The sequence below is a fragment of the Bubalus bubalis genome, chromosome 15 (genome assembly GCF_019923935.1).
Source record: "Bubalus bubalis isolate 160015118507 breed Murrah chromosome 15, NDDB_SH_1, whole genome shotgun sequence".
In the NCBI taxonomy this organism is placed as follows: Eukaryota; Metazoa; Chordata; class Mammalia; order Artiodactyla; family Bovidae; genus Bubalus; species Bubalus bubalis.
Genome location: NC_059171.1, coordinates 61,742,426 through 61,766,585, shown reverse-complemented (window position 1 = coordinate 61,766,585; position 24,160 = coordinate 61,742,426). Strand labels below are relative to the sequence as shown.

The 24,160-nt window shown below is 40.8% G+C and overlaps 1 protein-coding gene across 2 annotated transcripts in view; it reads left to right on the top strand.

The window, feature by feature from the left end:
* SNTG1 (syntrophin gamma 1) overlaps nt 1-24,160 on the top strand; it is a 402,149-nt gene that overhangs the window by 151,927 nt on the left and 226,062 nt on the right. The window lies entirely within an intron of this gene.

The following is a 24,160-nucleotide window of genomic DNA, read 5'->3' as shown; positions in this document are numbered from 1 at the left end:
CCTCCAACTTGCTTGTCCACATTTAAAGCAGGGCTGGCTTCCCATTTGAATGGGAAATGGCCCTATGAGCAAAAGGACGCTGGGTGGCCACTATGCGGGCTGCCTTTCCAGACTGGCCCTGCCCCGCCTGGTGCCAACCGCCCTGCACCCTGAACTAACAAGGTCCAACCTTCCTGGGCATTTTCGTTCTAATTGACAAGGCAAGGTTGCTGTAATATAAACACTAAACATCTGAACTGGTGAGTGTGATCCCTGCTTTTCTGTGGCTTTGAAGATGTCTGAGACATGGGCTTGTACTCCTGGTCTGCCTCTATATCAACTTCTCGGCCCATTTCCCTCCAGACTTGTGATTCATATTCCTGCCCTTTCAGGTGTATTTGTGATGTTAGAGCCACTGGCTTCCCTAGTGAAGCATCCCTACTTCTAGTTTTGCTGACTATGTTGTCTGTCATGAAAAAAATGACACAATTATCAAAGGCCAAGAAGCTTAGTCCTGCTTCCAAGACTGACTTTGTATTCAGGCAATTTTCTTAATGTTTCCTGACTCTGACCTGCTCTCCAACTGCCTTGCTTACAAGAGGGTCTGAAGACTTTGCCACCACAGAAGGTGCGACTCCTGGAGCTGGCGTCTGGGGTTGCTGATTGATCCCTGCTGTAGAAATGAGGATGCTGACTTATGTTACAGTTTTCACTTTTGCTTTTTTGTTTGTTTCCATGAGAATTTGAAGGAAGAAATGCTAGTTTCTCTTTGTGAGCCCAGGATCTACCATCATGCTTAGATGTACAGGGTCCCAATAAGTATTTCAGAAAATTTAATAAATTAGTGGCACTGTTTCTGGAGTTGCATTCCATGCATTTCAAAGACATTATCCTGTCCTTCAGGGACAGATTGTAGTCTCACCTGCTTTGGTCTTGACAATCCCACCTCTCCCTGTTTGGAAAATATGGTCAAGAGATTGTTGGGTAATTCTGGCCGCTGAAGACTATTGGTGTCCTTTCGGGGCTTAAAACAGTTGTGTGTTGGCATCAGTGTCTGGTTGTGAAGGAGATTCACAACAAAGTCTTGAGATCGCTGTGAGGTACCTTTATAGATAAAAGAGATAACCACAAGTTCTAACTTAAAATCTCACCAACGTGATCACTCTAAATGCTGAGCACAGTGTCACACTGCACAATGAAGTAGGGGAAGAACATGAAGCATGGTGGCCAGGTTGGTGGAGGCCACTGTGCTGTCCTGTGCGTGTGGACCTGGCTCTCCTGCTTCCCATGTCCACTCAGCTCCCACTTCCTGCACCACAGCTGCCTGTCCTGCCTGTGGCTGGAATAGTCCTGGTGGTGCCCACCCTGATCCCCCGGTGTAAGCTTCTGCTGCGGTCAGTGCCCAGTCTCCAGATGTGCCTCAGCGCTCCCTTCTGCTCCCGTCTGTAGCTCAGCCCCTGCTGTTCCCGCAGAGCAAGAGTCATCAAAGTCCAGCTGGTCCAACCACCAGGCTTCCTGAGCGGAGGCAGAGATGCTGGTACTAAGCTCAGTGCAAGGGGTCCAGGCTCCCTGGGCAGACATTAACCATGAGACAAGGGCAGTTCTGGCTTCCTGGGAGGGAAAACCCCATACTCACAGGGCCATGAATGGAGAGCAGCCCCGCTGGCTTAATCTGTACAGGACCCGCTCTGTGCGGTGAGTTCCACAGGGTCTCCCAAAGGCACCATGTCAGGAAGTCACCATAGAGCGTCACACAGACGAATGCCCATGGGAAACACTCCAGGGGCTTCACCTGCTCTGCCCTTCCTTCCTCTTGCTACGCTTCTGTAAACCACTGGTTTTTAGTCATCTCTACAGTTTTGCCTTTTCTCAAATGTCCAGTGTTTAAGCCTTTTTAGCTGACTTCTTTTACTGAACAATACCCATTTAAGATTCATCATGTCCTTTTGTGGCTTGATAGATGATTTTTTAAAGCTGAATCACATGCCACTCCATAGATGTACGTTTATTCATCTGTCTGTTCACTCACCTAGGAAGGAAATTAGGAAGAAAGCTTTTATAAACATTCAGGTGCAGGCTTAATACGTTTTTGAACCATTTGGTTGAAAACCTAGCAGCGCAACAGCTGCATCCATGGTAAGAATGTGGACAATTCTATAAGAAGCCGTCAAACTGTCGTCCGGTTCCTGCCAGAAGCTGGTGGTGTCAGCTTTAACACTTCATGCTTATTTTTAATATTTAACTTTTATAATATCTTTGTAGAATTACGAACCAAAACGTTTACAAGACACTTTAAAATATGCTCTCAGAGTAAGTAGAGACATTTTCTTCCAATATAAAAGTTTATTAACACTTTCCCAGCCATATATGCATTATGAACAACATTTGGTAGGGGACACTAATATCACAAAGCTGAAAACAGAAAATTGAAGTAGTTGTAATTTATGCAAGTCCTATGAGGGAAAGTTTAAGTGGCCATGGGAGATGCCTGCCCCTTCCCCCTCTTCCCCTCTTTTTGTCTCTCTTTCCACACACATGCACGCACACACATACACACTTACATGCACATTCTCACACACAAAGTCCCACATTCACACACACTCACTCACACATACTTTCTCACACACTGAGAGCTTTAAGGACATTTTAGGTGCTTGCCTAATATGTAAGTTTTGTGGTTAACAAATTAGAAAATGCAATGAAAAACTACACAAATTAACACACGAATGAACAGATCCAATGTGACGCTTATTCAAATCATAGCATATGCTTTGTCAGTGTTTATTCCACATCTTCCTCGACTTCTTTGTGATGTTCTTGCTTCTAATTGTCCATAAAGTCTATAACCATCCTCTCTTACTGTCTCTTCACCTGTTTTCTGATGATAGCTTTGTTGCTGCTGTCTGGATCTATTTCTGCTTCATCATTAAATCACATCTTTCCTCGATGCCATGAACTCCGTGTGGTACTAATTATTCAGGGAATCCTCTTCCCTCTGTGAAAAGCCTTCTTACCATGTAAGACCCAAACATAAACCCGATCACCATCCACAGATTTCTCAGGTGCCATAATCTTAATTAAGTACATTTTTTCCATAGTTACATTTGTCTGTTTTCCCTACCCAAGTGTGAAGTATTTGCTTTATTTCTGATAGTCTTTGTCCAGTCCTAGTTCTTGGATGTGTGCACTGAGCCTAAGGCTGACACCACCGGAAGTGGCCACCCTGGACCAGGTGGCCTCTTAACCTGTCTCAGACATGTGCCCCTCCCCTTTCCCCAGTCTCCACACTCACTTCTCTGTTCCCAGCACCCCTCAGATACTACGTCTGGCTCTTTGAACTCAACCCTTCTGTTTGGTTTTCATAATGGATATTAACATTAATGTGACTCCTGGTCCTTTTAATTGTCTTGATATAATTACAGCATCCTTGCCTTTGCCCAAACTAAAGCTCCAGGAACCACCCTCTGGCAAGCAATTTCCTGCTCCACCCCCACAAATAAACAGAGGGCACTCCATGGGTTCATCAGGTGCTGTTTACATAGTGTACATTCTATTTGTTTAATCAATTGAGGTGAACTGGTATTTATAAGAGTCACTGCTTCAACAAGTCACCATTTTGAGGATTTAAAGAGGAAAATAGCACTGGTATAATGGACAATGGTTAACAGCTTTCTTATGTCTTTTTAAATGTGGTTGCTAGTAAGCATATAACAATGATTTAAGGCAAGAAAATGATGTGAAGTTTCATTGGTAAGAATGAAGCTCTGAACAGCGTCTCCCTCTGTGTTGGAGCTCCAGGCACTGGCTGACCTGTCACATCGCGTGACACTGACCACATAGCAGGAAGGGTCTCCTGGAGCTCATGCTGAGCCTGCTTTTCTGAGCCCGACTCAAATATAGCAGCTCTTAAGCCTCTTTAGGTATGTGTTTATTCTGGAGCCCAGAGAGGGCCCAGCAGGAGTAATACAGGCCCAGAAGCAACACCTGTCCTTTACTGTCAAGAGGGCTGTTGACAGTCTTTCCATACCTGGATGCTAGAAACTTGGGGGGAGCACACTGAATGCACCTCAGAGAAGATGGTTTAAGGGTGAAATTAATAGAATGGAAACATTTGCTCCTTGTTAGCCCATGTCTTTAATGTGCTTTCTAGAATATGCTTAGATATCGTAGGCTGTTGTTGTTCAATCACTGAGTCACATCCGACTCTTTGTGACCCCATGAACTGCAGTGTGCCAGGCTTGCCTGTCCTTCACTGTCTCTCAGAGTTTGTTCAGATTCATGTCCTTTTGAGTCAGTGATGCCATCCAACCATCTCTCACCCCACTTCTTCTCCAGCCCTCAATCTTTCCCAGCATCAGGGTCTTTTCCAATAAGTCAGCTTTTTGCTTCAGGTGGCCAAAGTATTGGAGCTTCAGCTTCAGCATCAGTCCTTCCAATGAATATTCAAGTTTCATTTTCTTTAGGATTGGCTGGTTTGATTTCCTTGCTGTCCTAGGGGCTCTCAAAAGTCTTCTCCAGCACCACAGATATCGTAGGTTAGTGTTTCTCAAATTAGGGCACCCATCAGAACCACCTGGACTGCTGGTCCCAACTCAGGCTTCTGGGCCCCAGCACAGAGCTTCCAGTTCAGTGAGTTGGTTGGAAGCTGAGAATTTGCATTGCTTAGAGTTTCCAGGGCTGCTGAGATAGGGAGCACCCTTAGAAAACTACCAGAGGCCAAGATGGATGACTTACATTGGGAAGCAAGTTGTAAGTTGACTCTGCTGTGACTTGTCACTGATATCTGTCTGTTTTATTTCTGAGGGTGTTCTGTGGGTAAGGGGAACTGACAACAGTCACACTCCAGGTACCAGTTTCTCTGTAAAACCCTGCCTGAACTCCTGCATTATGTCTGTGTGTGCCATTTACACAATAGAACCAAGCATTCCATACCTTTCAGAAGAGACACAATTTTAGTATGAATGTTGAATATTCCGTGCACAAAATATAATATCTTTACAAAAAGTATAAAGATAAAGAGAAAAGATTTCAAACTACCATCAGTAGCAGATCTAAGAATTGAACTGAGGTTAGTTGAATCTTAATTCTAAATTCTTTCCTGAGTTAAATTCTAATCCAGGCTAATTCTCATCTTGAGTACACTTGAGGGAAGGTTATTTTGTGAACAGTGGGCAACATTTGATTATGTTTTGAGCATTTTGTATTTTTAAAATTAAATTATCCTGCACAGTTATTTTTCACCTTTCATACATTCATTCATCAATTCAGCAAGTATGTGTTGAATACCCACTGTGTACTATGAGGACTCAAAGATGGATAAGGTACACATCACAGCCTCTGTGGAGCCCGTGAAGTCTGGTGGTTTGTAACTGAGTCTTTACAGGGGAAAGCCATGCTTTCTGCTTCTGATTCTTTAGAACCATTCTGTATTTCATTGCATACGATGCTGTGTGTACTGCACAGTTCAGCTCTTCTGTGCTTTATAGTCGTCACCCTTTTTGACTGAGGAGGTCATTCAGAACAAAAAGCACTAAGACTCATGTTTCATGTTTTCTGCTCTTAAAACTACAATTCAGATTTATTTTTATTCAATGTGTCACATTTTTTAAAAGTAAAGAAATTGGGTCAACCAAAACACTTGTTTGGGTTTTTCCATAAGATGTTACAGAAAAAGCTGAATGAATGTTTTGGCCAATTCAATATTTACAGTTATCTCCAAAGGATATCTTTCTCTGTCACAAATTTAAATGGCTGCTAAAGCAACCGACCCTGTCTTCTAAAAGTAAGGGGCAGTAGCTGTGTGCAAGTCAAATTAAGCACACGCACACTTCAGTCGTGGATCACTTTGGGAGCATCCGTTAGGGGATGCCTTCTTCCAGTCTGTTGGAAATGCCTGGCACCAGTTGATTTAAATGATCTCTCTTTGAGGAAAGACGTAAGACTTGGCTGTAACTGAGGAACATGTCCTGATTCACATGGATGTGTTTTGTTCTGTTTGAAAACCTAAGAAAAGTATAGAACTGCAAGTACTCTTCTTGTTTTTTTTCTGTAACACGTATCTTTTAAAGGGGTCTTGTTTCAGTACAGCCATCTTCACACTCTTACAGAAGATTGTAAGCCACATTAGCACATCCTGTCTTACCCACAAAGACGGCAGAGTCTGCCCATGTCAGATGAGCAGGCTGGTCTATTCAGGCAGGAGCTATTAGAAAGGCGGCATCGCAGGCCAAGTGAGGAGCCCGCCACCTGTTCCCTCCTGCAGCCTATGAGGCCAGGCAGCCAGAGAGTCTGCAGAAGAAAAGGTGGAGTGACAAGATAATGAGAGTGAATTGGGCTTAGGTAGAATGGTGCAATTACATTACAAACAGCCTGCCTTCCTGTGCCAATAAGCCATGCTGGGTTTGAGTGCTTTCTAGATAAGCACTTTGTTATTTTTTTCATTACTGCTCTTTTCCCCAAATTTTACCATTTCAGAACTTTCCTGTTTTCATCTGTCTTGCAATATGTCATATTCACTCATTCTTTCTTTAAACTTGCAATTTTATGGGACTTTTTGATTAAAAACATTAGGGTGGCTTTTTTTTTTTTAATATTAGGCGGTGATTTTGCAAGAAACAAAAGCCTCTCTGATGTCAAACTACCTGCATTATATGCAGCTGCTTGGTGATGGTGAGAAGACCGAAATTTTCCTCTAAAAATCTCATTTCTTCTCCTTTTGTTTCATCAGAACCAACACTGTAGAACATGGGAGAACAATGCTCTGTGGATCTTTGTTCATTTTGAAGCATCCCGTTGAGTTCTTGGCTCTGGTTGCTCCCATTATTCAGTCCACTCACAAGAGTGAAGTTTGAGAGTTTGGCAGGTCACTTTTGCTATCATTGGTTAATTAAGTGCATATTATTTTGAAAACCCCATGCCTTTAATACAGAATTATGAGACGAACCTATCCTGGGGATGAGACCAGTGACACCAAATACTATTAATTATTGGACTCCCCTGGTGACTCAGTTGGTAAAGAATCTGCCTGCAATGCAGGAGACCTATGTCTGATCCCTGAGTGTGGAAGATCCCTTGGAGAAGGGAATGGTAACCCATTCCAGTATTCTTGCCAGGGGAATCCCATGGAGAGCAAAGCCTGGTGGGCCACAGTCCACGGGTCGTGAAGGGTTGGACACAAGTGAGAGACTAACACTTTTATTTGTCCTCAGTGATTAAAAGAAAACCTTGTTTGTTTTCTGTGATGAAAAACAATAATTTTAACCTAAAATATGCTTGATTCATAAAATGTGCATCAGTTTCCAATTTGATAAGTTATTCAAGAAATACCTAGGAGAGCTGGTGTACCAAAGTGGATAAATTTTAGTTTAGATTTTAGGGAAAAAATGGATTCAGCGTGCCAAGACATAAAGAAATGTATGTATATGTGCATCTTTGATTTGAGTTCCTTTATTAATTTATATGATCCTCTTAGGAACAGTAAGTTTCAGCTACTGTCATGGCAGCAAAATTGGTCTAGAATTTCATTTTCAGACTTTGCTTTAGCTATCTATTACTTGATCACTTTCGTTATCTATACACTTAATATCTGTGTATTGAGTTAGCACCAACTTAATGCCTTCTGGTAACTCGTATTTATTGTCTCCAGCGCTGCAGGTCAGGAGTCTGAGTGCAGCCAGCTGGCCCCCTGCAGGGCTTCTCAAGGTTTCATCTTAAGGCAACCAGCAGTGGTGTCTTGTCCAAAACTCTCAGTGTTGTTTGCGATTCAATTTGTTTCTGAGTTACTCACTCTGGACTTCTCTCTCGAGCCCACTAGATCATTTTAAAATGGAATCTATTAATTTAAGCCACTTAAAACCACAGAAGTAAGGACGATAGAGAGCATTCATCACAGTGAAGGTAGCTGATACGGGAAGAGTTCTGAGAGACGCAGAGCTGCCTCTGGGGTTACTGTGAGCTGTACATGCAGCAGCTGCTTAAGAAGCACTGCAGCAAACAGCAAAGTGGGAGAAATAATGCAGACATTTATTGGTGGAGGAATTTCTTCCATTGCATAACTTTGAAAATGCATTTAGCTCTTATAATTTTGGAGCTCAGACCAATGGATTTCAGACTAGTCAGAGGGTGAACTTACTTTCAAGGTCTTCAGAAAATGCACAATCTAAAGCTATCACATAGCCTTTACGTGGCTGTCCCTCCTGATCAAACGAGAGGACCCACTCCTGGAAAGTAAAGGCAAGACTCTTGAGGGGTTTCTAATCAGGACAGTCATCATTTGTGATGATCATAATGGAGTAGGTTGCCATGCCCTCCTCTAGGGGATCTTCCCGACCCAGAGATTGAACCTAGGTCTGTTATGTCTCCTGCATTGGTAGGTGGGCTCTTTACTACTAGGACATTAAGAATACATAGGATCTAGATCAGGTATTTTTCTAATCATACTCTTGAATGTTCCAAATTCCGAAAAAAACTTTATTTCAGAACAAGGTCAAATACTACCTATTTCAGGGACATAGTCTAATCATTTTTTAAGAGTACTGACAGATATTTGGTAAAATGTTAACTACCTCATAGTGTGTTAACATTGTTTATGATCTTCTTCAGACTTCTGTTTTCTCTTTGATCTTTAGCAACCTAGAGTGTCATTTAAATGACTTCAAACAAACATCAAAGTTAAGACTATTTCTGTGTAATACAGGTCCTGTCCTTATTCAGATCTGGGACGGGTCTCCTCTAGCAAGAAATCTGATTTACTGTGTGTGTCTGTGTGTCCACGCCGGTGAGTGTGTGTCCACGCCAGTGTGTGTGTGTGTCCACACCACTGTACTTATAACTGTTTATGACATGAGAGGACAAGGAGCAGATGAGTAGTGTGAGCTCACTAATCAAACTAGGGTCTAATTGGACAACGTTAAGGAAGGATTTTCTACTCCCTAGTGTTGAAAGATAAGCTGGGACATAGTAAATATTACAAGAATGTATATCACCCCAAAATTACTTCCATTCAGGCAGCACCGCAGCTGGAGTGATTCGGAGCCACCAACAGGAGCCGAAGAGACACAGAGGAAGTAGAGCTAGGAAATCCTGAGCCTGGCTGGTATACCACTGCTGTATTTGGGAAAGGCCATCCTTAGGTTTTGATTTCTCAACCTTGAGACGTTTCAGCCTGAGGTTTGTGTTTGCTTACATAGGCTGCTAAGGCACTAGAGCCTCCTCAGTCTGATGGCCCCTCATTTAATTCACTTAACTGCTCTCAGATTGGTGGTTTAGTCATTAAGTTGTGTCCAACTCTTGTGACCCCATGAACTATAGCCTATAGTCCATGGGATTCCCCAGGCAAGAATACTGGAGTGGGTAGCCATTCTCTTCTCCAGGGAATCTTCCTGACCCAGGAATCGAACCCAGGTCTCCTGCATTTCAGGTGGATTCTTTACTGTCTGAGCCAACAGGGAAGCCCTCTCAGTTTAAGGGTGTAGCTTTTCCTGTTCATGACTCAGGAACTTTAGGAGAGATACTGTTGATCATTAAATATTTTGAGCACATTGAGCTATGCAGACATGAGAAAATGTTTTATATTAAATAAATGGTATACTGAAAGAAACTTGAGCATTGAGAACAGGTAGAAAGGAGAAATAAATGAATCTGTAGATTCATACTTTATTGTAAAAATTTTTGACTTAAAATCTCTTTTAATGTTTTATGAAAAGGTCACATTTAGTCATGTTTTTCTATTTTATTATATTATATTTTCATGATTATATTATGATATTATTTCTACATCAGGACGGAGAACAGATATAAAGAAGATGAGAAAGAAGTAGATCGAAGGCAAAGAAAGTACAAACTTCAAGTGTGCTCTAGTAGTCAACAGTCCAATGGGTTAACAGAATGATGCAAATCAGAATTGTAGAAATAAATAACTTAGCAGTTAAATGTTTCCTTTACCAAAGGACTTGCTATTATGCTTTCTTAAGTTTCCCTGAGTCATGGTTTTCCTTTGAAGGCCTTGAACTATTTGAACATAGATAATAGAATCCAGGGCGTCCCTGATGGCTCAGAGGGTAAAGAACCCATCTGCAATGTGGGAGACTCGGGTTTGATCCCTGGGACAGAAAGATCCCCTGGAGGAGGGCATGGCAACCCACTCCAGTGTTCTTATCTGGAGAATCTCACAGACAGAGGAGCCTGGCAGGCTACAGTCCATGGGGTCACAAAGACTGGGACATGACTAAGCAACGAATATTTTCACTTTCAATATGGTTCTCAGATGGGAGTAGAGACTGTCCAGGGGTCTGGGTCCACATTCGCATCTGAGTAAGCAGAGCTCTCCTAGTTGAGAAAAAGCGCCTAGAGGCTTATGTTCTCCTTGCTCTAATCACAGGCTCTGAGGTGAGGGAAAACGTGCTTGCATCCCAATGAGAGCATTATTTCTCTTTTGTGTTTCATTCTTGGTTGCTTTCTTTTCAAAGAAAGCTCTGAAGAGTGAAAGATCTTTTAACTTGAATAGGCTCCTCTCTAGAATATCCATCCAAAGCTATCATCTGAGTATGAAGTGGCATTCATAAAATTTACTCTTCTGGTTAATTTCTTTTGCTAGAGGAAAATTTTAATTGATGTATAACATTGTGTGAGTTTAAGGTGAACAAGCTGATGATCTGATAGATTTATGAATGATCACCAGAGTAGGGTAAGCTACCATTCATCTCATCACTTAATTAACATTTCTTTTTTCAGAGTGGGAACTTTTAAGATCTAATGTCTTGCAAGTTTAAGATATATTTTACAGTACTGTTAACTATAAACAGTGTGTATTAATTAGACCTCAAGAATTTACTCATCTTCTAACAAAGTTTCTACACTTGGCTAACATCTCCTCAGTTCTCTCTGCCCCCAGCCCCTGGTAACTACCATTCTATTCTGTTTCTATGAGTTTGGCATTTTTACGTTTACTTATAAGTGATAACATACAACATATCTCTTTCCCTTTCTTATATCACAGTATAACCTAATGACCTAATGACCTAATAATCTAATGACTGTGATTTGCACAGTATGACCTAATGGACCATCCATATTGTTGCAGATGGCAAGATTTCTGTATTTCTTATGGCTTGATAATATTTTATTGTGTATATAAAAGCTTTTCTTTATCTAGTCATCCATTTATGGACACTTAGGTTTCCTCATTTTGGCTGTTGTGAGTGATGCTTCAGTAAACACGGGATATCCTGTTATCCTGTTTACATTTCATTTGTATGTACACCCAATGGTGGGATTGCTGGATCATATTGTAGTCCCACTTTTAATTTTGCGAGGAATCCCCATTTATTTTCCATAGTGGCTGCACTCATTTACATCCCCACCAGCAATGAACAAAGAGTCCCTTGTCTCCCTGTCTCACACACTTGTTACTGCTCTCCTTTTTTAGAGTAGATATTCCAACAACTGTGAAGTGATACCTCGATGTGGTTTCATTTGCATTTATCTGATCATTAGTGATGTGACTATTGATGTGCAAGGACTTATTAGTGCCACTTTATTATTTTCAGAATATTTTGTGGTATAAGTTGTTCTATTTTTCTTCTTATGGTGTCTACCCTTGTGAGTTGGTGATTTTCCACAAGGCAATTGCAATCTGCAATAACTAAATATGCCTAGCATATTGAGTAATAGGTAGATAGGCAGGTAGATGATAGATTTGATGAATAGATAGATGATAAGAGAGAGATCTTGATACATATAGAGACAGAGAGATAAGTTATATGTATGTATGTGGTTATATGTATAAATGTTTTATATATACAAATGAGTTTATATATATGGTTGTACATATATATTGTGTGTATATATATATGTAACAAGCTTTTTTGCTAAAATAAGCTTTCAGTCAATTTCTAATCTTTAAGAAAATGCTTAGTAGCATAGAGATTCTCTCTCTCCATCTACTACTTTTATTTTTAATCAAGCATTTTCACATCTACTTGCCAGATATAGCACCCCCCAAAATTTTCTCTTTCTTCTTTGTTCTATTCTACACTGAATAAAAAAGCTGAAGACATTTTCATCCTAATAATCCAAGATAGATAAGGGTTACATTCTTCAACCCGCCTGACTTGCGTAAGGGGAGAATAGAGGCAGCTCAGGTAAGAACAGATAACTTGAAGGTTGCTTCTGGAAAGTTCTGATTGATCTGTACCACTTATGATGGTTTTGGTTTTTAACATTTGTACATTTTAGTTTTTATAAACTGTGTTTTCCAGTTTTTATAAGAACCCCATACCCTCAGCAATTCTATGAATGTAGTTGTTAGCTATAAAACAGCAAAGCAAGTTTCTATCCTGGCTTTCTAGGTATCTCAATGCTTTTTTTTTTGACACTTGGTCAAGAGACTCGTGGATATTGATCAACTCGAGTGAGATGCTCTAGGACTCTATGGAAGTAATTTACTAGTAAAATTCCACCAATGGCAGCATCTGAAATGACAAAGGCATCCGAAAACAAGAGAATCTTTGCATTGAGCTCATGGAACTCTTCAAATTACCTCCAGTTGAATCATCATCATATATTTTGATGGATAAAGATCTGTACCAAATTATTAATATTAGAATTTTATATCAAGATGTAAGTGAACTACACTCTTCTCTTAAATTAATGTTTTAATAACATGTTTTTTTGCTAGTAAATGGAAGGATCTATTCAGTTCCTCTACATGTGCTTTTGGTTATAATTTGGTTTATTATCTGATTTACATTATTTCATTACACCTTTTCTAGTATGGATTTTTGAAATTTAATAATGTGATCATTTGGAGAAGGCAATGCACCCCACTCCAGTACTTTTGCCTGGAAAACCCCATGGACGGAGGAGCCTGGTAGGCTGCAGTGCATGGGGTCACGAAGAGTAGGACACGACTGCGCGACTTCACTTTCACTTTTCACTTTCATGCATTGGAGAAGGAAATGGCAACCCACTCCAGTGTTCTTGCCTGGAGAATCCCAGGGACGGGGCAGCCTGGTGGGCTTCTGTCTATGGGGTCGCATAGAGTCGGACACGACTGAAGCGACTTAGCAGCAGCAATGTGATCTTTTAAAGTCTGCAGGAAGCATGTAGATAACAACTGTTTATTCAACGGAACCCTGAGGGGCAAATGGGTGACATAGGGAGCTTTGCTTTCTAACTGTAATTTAACCTGTCATTGAAATTCTCTTTTAAGGAATGAAAATCATCTCACCAAATTACTTTTCTAACTCTTCAAATACCATGGAAAATGCAGGAGACATATACTAGTCTTTTACTTTACTTCAAATTGAAAGTCAGTGTGCTTTTATCATTTAGGGAAACTGATATATTTACTTTCCATAATCTATATGCAGTATAACTGTAACATAAATTATATTAAGGTAAAGAAAATCTCCAATCCAAAAATTTTTATCCCTTGTATGAGAATATCTTTAGAATTTTACCAGGATACCATTTTCTCTTTCCTAAGATTTGCACATAACTAATTAGAATTTGTATTGCCAGATAATGCTCCAGAATGGTGAACCAAGCTATTATGGTGGAGAAAAAAATTTTACTTCATTATCTCATATTATCTTTGTTGCCTTTTCTCCGATATTAATGTTTTCAGTATATCTCCTTTAAACCTTTAAATATAGAGTTATATGGGGACAGGTATTTTTTTTTTTCCCTACTTGTAGAACATCTGCTAAACAGTCTATTTTTCTAATTGATTTTGGTGGCTTTCTGATGATGTATTTGAAGGTGAAAGTGTTAGTCACTCAGTCATGTCTGACTCTATGCAACCCCATGGACCCATGCAACTCCACCAGGCTCCTCTGTCCATGGAATCCTCCAGGTAAGAATACTGGAGTGGGTTGCCATTCTGTTTTCCAGGGGATCTTCCCGACTCAGGGATTGAACCTGGGTCTCCTGCACTGCAGGCAGATTCTTTGCTGACTGAGCCACCAGGGAAGCCCTGATTATGTATTTAGTTGCTACTTATAAATTGGTCCATCTGAAATCTCCCCATTGTGTTCTTTTGGTGTCCACAGCCCTCCCAGAGCCACTGTATTTCTTTCTTTGGCTATGCAGTGTGTCTACACATTTGTTTTCCATTTAGAATGAGCACCGCATCAGGTGGCGACACCCCCCACCCCAACACACACACACACTGTGGTCAGCTTGCCTATTTGCAGCCTTTGCAGCAGTCAAGTCAGTGACCAACCAAGTGCAGGCTATGAGATGCTGGGCACGTCAGTCACAGACTGTAGACTGTGAGAAGGAAATCGCATCAGGAAGGAGCCGGTTGGGAGGAGGCTGTCTCCAGGGTTAACCTGCCGGCTCTGCAGGTGGTGAGGGGAAATCCTGCATGCTCACAGCTCCTTTTCTGAGGAGGAGAATAGATTTTCAGTATTCTGCTCCAGATCATTTCTCTGGGAATGGGGCGGCCAGTAATTCTACAAGACAATCAGGACAAGTAAAACCACATTAGAGACCTCCGCATCCTCAGGGTAATTTGGGGGCAGCTGCAGAGCCCTCTCTGGCCTCACACCTGCAGGTCTGCAGCCCCTGATCCTTCTTGCTTCAGAGTTTCCCAAGGTGAGTGAGGCACAGGCCCAGCCCTGCTAGTGTACTTTTGTGACAGCTGACAGGTATTAAAGAAGTACATATAGTAGAAAGGGAGATAGAATTATAGCCAGAAATATTAACATCATCAGCAAAGTACAATAAAGCATCCATTTCTTCCTTTCTGTCATTTTTTTTTAGACTAACAGTGTGAAGCCTCATAGAACTTTTGATAGCAAAAACAGCTATTGATGCTTCAATTCAAGGAATCGATGTGATCTTCCGTGATCACTTGCTTTCCTTACTGCCCAAATCAGTATGACCTTGGATTTTCTGCTATCACAGTCAGGAGGACGTTTAAATCTTTTAGCAGAAAATAAACAATATAGTAGTAATAGAAAAGTGAGGGGATTTCAAAGCCAAACTGCTTGAGTTAATGTCTATTTCCAATACTCAATCACTGTGACCCTGGGGGCAAATTATTTTCACTTTTTTTTGAAGGTTCATGTGAAATGCTTAGTAGAGAAATTTATTGTAGATTATGTTAGGGCCAGCTCACCCGTGAAGTCAGAACCTGGGAGACTTGGTCATGCTTAGGTTTAGGACTTACTTTCTTGGGAAGAGAATTTCTACCATTCATTAGAAACTTTTTTTTTTTTCTCTTTCAGTGTTTAAAATTTTTGTTTTTACTTAATTAGACAAAACAGTTGAAACAAAATGGAAGATGACAAAACTTCTAATGTGCTCCCAGAAAGCAAGTCAACTAAGCAAGGTTAAAGCCCATGATCTGGGTGAGCAGCCTTTGGGAGGTCCTTTGGGAGGTTTGGGCCAAGAGGACGAGACCTATTTGTGGCTGCAGATACTGAGCAGCCTGAGGATATGAGTACAGGCTGGCAGCTGTCCAGTCTGTGTGCAGGCCCAACTGGGACCCATGGTGAATGCAGGGACTGGGTCATCCCAAGTCTTCTGCGTTCTGTGACAGTTACGGCAAGGATGCAAAGCTGCATAGGCTTCCTGACTCCTCAAGTGTGACTTCCGTTTCATGTCACTTGCATTTGTGGGGACCTTTGATTCTGAATTACCTGGGTAAAGAAAAATGATCAGGGAAATCTGTTTTGTGGTGGTAGATTTTAGCAAGAGAGATCAGGTGTGTAATAAGGTGAGAGACAGTTAGTCTCACTCTTGCATTTTGGTTTACCATTCCACGATAACATGACCTTGCTTTTGAAGGTCTGAGTGACACAAGTCCCTACCTCACTGTCCGTGTGGCTGTGTTAGCAGGCCAGGTGGCGGTTAAGTCAGCACGAACTTCTGGTCTTCAGGAAGGCCCACTGTCTGGCAGGGGCTGGACCGGCACTTTAGTACCCTGACTGACTGAATCCTCAAGCCACCCTGTCAGACAAGGCCCATTAATATATCCACTTTATAGTGAGAAATCTAATTCACCACAAATGAGAATAATTTGCCCGGGGTCACAATGACTGAGTGTTGGAAATGGACATTGACTCAGGCAGCTTAGCTTTGAAACCTCTTCACTTAACCACTAAACTAACTGCTAATCCTCTGCTAACAGATCCGAACTGCCTCATGACTGTGGTACCGGAAAATCCAAGGTCATAATGACTTGACTTGTAGAGAAAGTAAGTGATCACAGAAGAACACTTGGTTCTTTAATTTACAGCATTAACACATGAGGCTCAGCCCCTAGGCTTGGGTTAAAATGTGTGAAACTTAGCAAGCAGCGACTGTTCAGAAAGTCTCTGAACAACTGTGGATCTCTGCTCTCTCTCAAAATCTGGCCTGTTTCATCTGGGGTGTTTTGAACTATATACTCCCTAAACCATGGATTCCCTGCTCAAGTTTCAAGTCCGTTTGCAGTCATCAGAAGGGCAAGAGTCTAAAATATGAAATGAGAGCATTGGGCACAAGAACTCAATTGATAAAAGCCAATGTCAAGCTTGAGAGAAATGAAGACCAAACAGGTCTCTTAGGAAGGAAGGAGGCGGATCCCTGAAGTGTTACATATACACTTTGTGTAAGTGATATCTGAGGCAACTTGGATGAAGGAAAAAATACACCCACAACCCCCAAGTACCAAAGGGTCACATTTGTATTAGTAAATATGTCCACTTTATTTTTCATGTGGCACCACAGTGGACATGGTTTGTAACACATTATTCTTTCTCCTGAATCAGAGGACGGCTCACATTTATAAGCAGCTTCCTCATTCATCATCTGTGTGACTTTTCATCTTAAGCCTTAGAACTTTCTCCAACACAGTGGACTACCTTGAGGTTATACTGATTAGCATACTTCAGGAAGAAAGGAAGATGGAAACAATATATCAACTCCTTCTCCAGAGAGAGACTAGAGGTTTAAAACAGGTAACATACACCTTAAAGGCATAAATTCAATGTCAGACAATAAATATTGGAGCATAAGTTTTTCTCCTTTCAGTATCATTCCCCAAAATTTCTGTGATATTTTGCTATAATTAAGTAGCTACATTTTTTCTTTTTCCCAAGAAAATTGAAAAGAAATGGATAGTAGTTGTGAATAGAATTTAGAATGACTGGTACAACTGTGAATTTGGAGGAAAACAGTGTCACTCAGGTTACCGTTTTTTCTTCTTTCTTGTAGATTTTCTAAGATGTGTATTGTGACTCATTGGATTGAATGCTTTACTTGATCTTGAAGGGTCTAGAGAATGGGTGCTGTTTAGCTGAGTTCATTTCCAGCCACACCCTTAAGAAATGGATCATGGCTCAAAATGCAACAAGAAAGAGGGAAGTCACAGGAGGAGCATCCTTAATGGCCTTGTAGCCCATTTTTAATGTAATAACAGACTTTAATCTTTTTTTTTTTTTTTTGTCCTGGCCTCACGCAAGGTTTGCAGGACCTTAGTTCTTCTTCTTATTGTTCTTAGTATCTTTTCCTTTGTATTTCAGTTTGGGAAGTTTCTGCTGATAGGTTTTCAAGCTCACTTTTTTCTTTGGCATGTCTAGGCTTTTGATGAGCACACTGATGCCTCTTCATTTCTGTTTTAGGGTTTTAGTTCTAGCATTTCCTTTTGCATCTTTGTGATTTTTCTCTGCTTACATCATGTGTCTGTTCTTGCACGCTGTTGGCTTTCTCCAGCATAGTCCGGGTGAAGGCTCCTGCCACCTCTCCTGCAGATAAGTTGATCTCAGCTCCTTCTCTGTTCATGTCATCTCTCCAGATGTCCCCGTGGCAATTTATTCTGAGGCCTCAATTCTCTGAGGCATTCAATAAAAGTGGTTGACCTTCCATTTGTGCAGAACTTTTCTTGTTGAAAATGTGGGAGGGACAACTTCCAAGCTCTTTGCTCATCAGAGTTGAAACTAGGAGCCTGTTTTTAAAATAGCAAAGTTTAGGTTGTTTTAATATATGGTTTGACTTTGTGTGCAGGAAGTCATACAGCAAAAATTGAAAATGTCTACTGTTTGATTAAACATTCCTAGTGGTTTTTGGGACCAGAGGGAGAGGGTCATTATAGAGTTAACGTAGAATTTCATTGTACTACTTTGCCATGCACTTAGAAATATCTTAAAAAGCACACATATGTATGTGATAAAAATCTGGTTATATTTGTAGTGAAAAATGATTTAAAGCTTCAAGTTTAAAAAATAAATTATAAAAGGAATGGATAGAGAATGACTAAAGGTAGTTTGGCAATGCCAGTGTCATTCTTGTAGCAAATATATAATATTTAAACTTAATAATTCTGTTCTTATTGATGAGCTCTGTACAGGGTATCCCAACCTTAGAGACCTTTCAGTTTTATAAGGTTATGAAAAATATATGATGATTTCCCTGGAAAAAGACTGTAATGGATACATTTTAGTGTATAGACACATAATTTAACGTCAATTTAACACATTTACTAATGCGTTAGACCAGGAACAGGATGTCTGGTTTCCTTGAGTCTGGGTGCTGATAGTCCAGCCAGCTACGCAGTGCACCTTGAGGTGTGTCTACAGGCGAGATTTACCCTCTTCAAGTGAAGAGCTTTCCATTTCTTTCTATTTCACATTATCCCGTTCTACCTTGACTAAACATCTTTCTGTTGTCCAACAAGCATGACAGTGAACGAATGAAGTCAATCCAGGATGATCTGAGCATAAACTGTGCTCACAGTGGACTATCCTGACAGTGTTTTTCTGTCTTTTCCCTGCCAGTCAATTTTTTTCTCTCTTAGATATCTTACAAGTAAATTGCAAATAACATCCCTATAAATATTAATGTAGGCATGACATAAGTGTGAGACAATCTGTTGACAATCAATCTAATTAATCTGAAAACCAAAAGGAAATAAGTTAATGATAACCCCTTTCATTGTTAAACAGACTTGGATGTGATTTGATTTATGGCACTTAAGACTCTTCAGTAGCTCAAAGGAGGTATTAACATCAACAGTTGTGTAACAAGGATTAGTTTCATGGTACTGTAGTTCTTGAAAGCAGCAGGATAAGAAGGAACCAGATTAGAAGCTGGTCTTAATTGTACATAGTCACTAATTAACTTTGCTCTTAGCCAAGTCATGGACCTTTCCAGATGCTATGTGTCATGTAAAGACCCTGCAATGACTGTAACCCATGCACTGATACTGTTAATATATGATTGTTTCTTTCAAGCCTAGTATTTCAAGCCTAGAATCAATGTAAGACAGAAAGAGGGTGTGAAAGAGCAGAAATAGGGTGTGAAAAAAGTCAGACCCCAAACACGTAATGCAGGCAGGACAAAGCATTTTGTCTTAAGCTATGCACAATGGATTTTTAAAATTATTATGACTTGATGATATTCAGATAAGTTTCATAACTAAGGAGGATATAACACCAGGGGGGTTGTAAGAAATCTGTTTGACTTTATAATAAAATGTTTAAATAATGTGTTTTTACTCTGTACCATATGCACACTCTATAAAAATGAAAACTTTTGCTCCTGATATTTGAACTGATTCTGTAAGACTTTTATTATCAAAGACATATTATATTTCATGTTCTCCCTGTGATTATGTACTGGGTACTCACCTTGTGCTATGCTCTGCGCTAACCCTGTATCTGTTGCCTCTCTCCATTCTGAGAGCATCACTGTGGAGCCAGTGGTCTTTTACTCCATCCCACCAATTAGCTGACAAAGTCATCAGACTCAGCTAGAATGCCAAGCCAAGCAGTTTGATTTCAGAACGGCTCTGCATTAATACTTTTCAAGACAATTCTAACAAAAACAAGATAATTATCAATGAAATGAGTGGTGAGATTCTGTTTCCAGGAGCCTATTATGCACAGCAAAGTAAGTCAGAAAGAAAAACCCCAATACAGTATATTAATGCATATATATGGAATTTAAAAAGATGGCAACGATGACCCTATATGAGAGACAGCAAAAGAGACACAGATGTAAAGAACAGACTGTTGGACTCTGTTGGAGAAAGCGAGGGTGGGATGATTTGAGAGAATAGCATTGAAACATGTATACTATCATATCTGAAATAGATCGCCAGTCCAGGTTTGATGCATGAGGCGGGGTGCTCAGGGCTGGTGCACTGGGATGACCCTGAGAGATGGGATGGGGAGGGAGGTGGGAGGGAGGGTCTGGATGGGGAACACATGTACGTCCGTGGCTGATTCATGTCAGTGTATGGAAAAAACCACCACAATATTGTAAAGTAATTAGCCTCCAATTAAAATAAAATAAATAAAGAAATAATTTAAAGAAATAAAAAAGGAGATAAGTATTTCTAAAAAGTTTTTTATTTTTATATGAAATGCTGCAGTTACAAATGTAAAATTTGTTTTTATGGGACAAAAGGACCTCCATGCTACCTAGTGGCAGACACCCAGTCTCAAAATTTATTTCCCTGTTATTTTATGTTTTCTGAATTCCTAGGATAGGAGTTAACCTCTGTGAACAAGATCAGCAAGGCTTCTTCTCTCAAGATGCTCACATTTCAAAAGGAGACATGGAAAATGAACAAATACAAAAATAAACATCAGACTGAATATGTGTACTGTGATAGACTCTTGAATTTATTCAAGGGTGTTAATAATTTTTAATGAACATAAATGGATTATACAATCCATACAACTATGAAAGAAGTCCAGAAATGTTCTATCTTTCAGTTGAAAGTGGTAGTTTTTTCCTCATTCTCTTTATCGTTACACTTATTTACGTGAACTCAGTAATTTACACAACATTGTATCTTTTAACTTCCATTGTGATAATAAAGAAAGCCATTCAAACAAAGCAGCTCCGTTGCCTGGGTAACACTTCTCTTCCTGTATCCATCCGGTTCCAGATAAGGGACCATTTTAACCATCAGTAAAGATATGCAGATTATATCCCCCAATGAATGACAGGGATTCTATCCAACCTGAGTAATGGAATTCACTTGGAGGAGAAATGCGTCTCTACAGAGCGATGAGAACTTGGTGCTGGGTGGCAGGGTTACGTGGAGGCGGTGACAGAATCACTCCATGCCCACTGGGCATTCATTAGGCAAACATCCTGTGAGCACATGAGTGATGCGTGGTGTGGAAGTAAACATGCATTGCCCTCCCCGCCAGCAAGTTATGGGCTGGTGGGAGAGACACACGAGGGAGAGGAGCTAGTGCTTCAGTGTAAGAAAAATGGGAAGTGTTTCATTTTCAGTCACAAGGCGCTGCAGTGGTGTGAGACAGCTAACTCATGTCTTGCCACATTGCCTCTTCACTGGGTAGCAGAGGAATTCGGACTCTGCACAGGATGTGGGATGGGGCTGGTCAGACGCAGTCGGTCCACGAGGAGGTGTGATGGCTGGAATTCAAAGCTCTGTTTACCTCTTTTGAGCAGCTGTGTTTTCAAATTGGGCTGACCAATCTGAATAGGGATTTTGGTTGGAATGTTCTCTGAACTGTCCTGTCAGAGAGCACATGATGTGGCTCCACAAGGTCCTGGCCTCCTGCCTGATGGTGAACAACTTCTCAGGGCTGCCTTCTGCATGGCCGCCATCTGGGACAGTTCTACTCCGAACTACTTACTTACTCTGAACTGCCTGTCCTGGCTTTGTGGGCCCCAGCACACATTCCCTTGGTCTTTGTGGTGTGCACAGGAGCCCTCTTCCTTGTCAGAATGTACTACCTGAACATCCTTACATGTGCCACAGAAACAAGTATCTCCTCATGCAGAGAAGACCTTTAGTAGACATTTCCAGAAGGAAATACTGTGGTGTGTGTGTGTGTGTGTGTGTGAAAGAGAGAAAGAGAGAGATGGAGAGAGAAAGAGCTGAAACAGCTTAACAAATGAACAGGGATTTCTCGATGAAAAATTCCATATAGGCATTTCTTTCATATGGGCCTGTTGTACCAAATTATATTCTTATGACTGAATATTGAGTGGCAAAACAAACCCAAAGGAGATGGGAGGAGTACAGATGGAATCACTGATAAATTATGTAGGCCGGGGCACACCACATACCACTTTCTGGGGGGAATTCCAGGAATGAGTTTTGGCATCAGGATAAATATTTATGAGTTGATCTGAAAATACTCTAAAGTGTTTTGCCATTGAACTTTTGGAAGCATGAAATAGGATTTAATTTTCAGTTACAGCATTAGAAAAACTCAGATTTTACCTTTTCTATATTTTCACTTAGACCAGAAAATTTGAAATCCCTTTGAACTGGGTTGTTTGGGAGGGAGGGGTGTGCGAGTTTTGTGTTTTGTGGACCAGGAAGACTGCGGTCAGGAGTGCCTCTCTGTGCAGCCTTCTGCTCCCAAGGAGCTCCTCAGAGTTATTGTGCAGTGACATTGGCCTGACCTGGTTCAGTATTAATCTGTGTCTCTAAAATATCAATAATGTCAGATATGCAGGTGACACCACCCTTACGGCAGAAAATGAAGAGGAATGAAAGAGCCTCTTCATGAAAGTGAAAAAGCAGAGTGAAAAAGCTGACTGAAAACTCAACATTCAGAAAACTAAGGTCATGGCATCTGGTCCCATCACTTCATGGCAAATAGATGGGGAAACAATGGAAACAGTGTGGGACGTTATTTTCTTGGGCTCTAAAATCACTGCAGATGGTGACTGCAGCCATGATATTAAAAGACACTTGCTCCTTGGAAGAAAAGCTATGACAAACCTAGACATTACATTAAAAAGCAGAGACACTACTTTGGCAACCAAAGTGCATATAGTCAAAGTTATGTCTTTTCCAGTAGTCATGTATGGATATGAGAGTTGGACCATAAAGAAAGCTGAGTGCCAAAGAGCTGATGCTTTTGAACTGTGGTGTTAGAGAAGACTCTTGAAAGTCCCTTGGACTGCAAGGAGATCCAACCAGTCAATCCTAAAGGAAATCAGTCCTGAATATTCATTGGAAGGACTGACGCTGAAACTCCAATACTTTGGCCACCTGATGCGAAGAGTTGACTCATTTGAAAAGACCTTGATGCTGGGAAAGATTGAAGGCAGGAGGAAAAGGGGGCAACCAAGAATGAGATGGTTGGATGGCATCACCGACTCAATGGACATGAGTTTGAGCAAGCTCTGGGTGTTGGTGACAGACAGGGAAGCCTGGCATGCTGGTCACAAAGAGCCGGACACGGCTGAGCCACTGAACTGAAGAACAGTTTGATTTGGAGCCAGGGGAGCTTTTTCATTTGTCCACCTTCAGTCTTTGGCACTTAGAATATAAAATGAGAAGCACAAAGCAGGTAGATAATTGCGGCGTTGACAAACAAGGAGTGAGGTGGTTTCCTGACAAAGCTGAGAACAGTAGGAAGGGGATACCCCAGGATCGAGGTGATGTCACTGCCCAACCCGCAGCTACCTGCATGTCACAGGAGACCCTATCCGATTCACCTGTGATGCTTCCAGTGACCATGATGCTGGAGGGAAAACAGACAGCAGAACCCAACCTGCGTTTGGTCTGTCTCCCATTCCAGCAATCAGAATGCAGTTGTCTGGATCTTCTCTGACGCTGTCTGTAGCCCGCCTGCCAGACAGCTCCACCTGCTCCACCTGCTGGTGGCCACTTCCGTGGCATCTTTCTTTCAAGTCAGGATCAACCAGGCTTATCTCAACTAAGACACAACACATGCGCCTCAAAAGAGAAAAACAATAATCGGCCTAGAATTTTGGAGAATTATATTCTTCAGGATATATAATTAGAATTATATGATTCAGGATATTTGAAGTGTAATTTTTCTGTAAAATTAAAAATTGTATCACTTTTTTTTGCTTAACGACCATACAGTTAGATTCAGAACTTGACAAATACATTGGGCTATATTTAGCTAAATATATTTTAAAAAATTTATCCTTTTATGTATTAATACTTCTCAAATATTTTCATGTTACAAATGTGTTGACATTTTAATGTTTTGTTATAATAAATGGGCCATACTGTAAGATACTTCAATGTTTCTGTGAGATATCGAGCTATGTTTATGTACATACCAAAATGGAAAACATTTTAATAGTTGATACCAAATTGAAGAAAGTAGGGAAAACCACTAGACCATTCAGGTATGACCTAAATCAAATCCCTTATGATTATACAGTGGAAGTGAGAAATAGATTTAAGGGCCTAGATCTGATAGATAGAGTGCCTGAT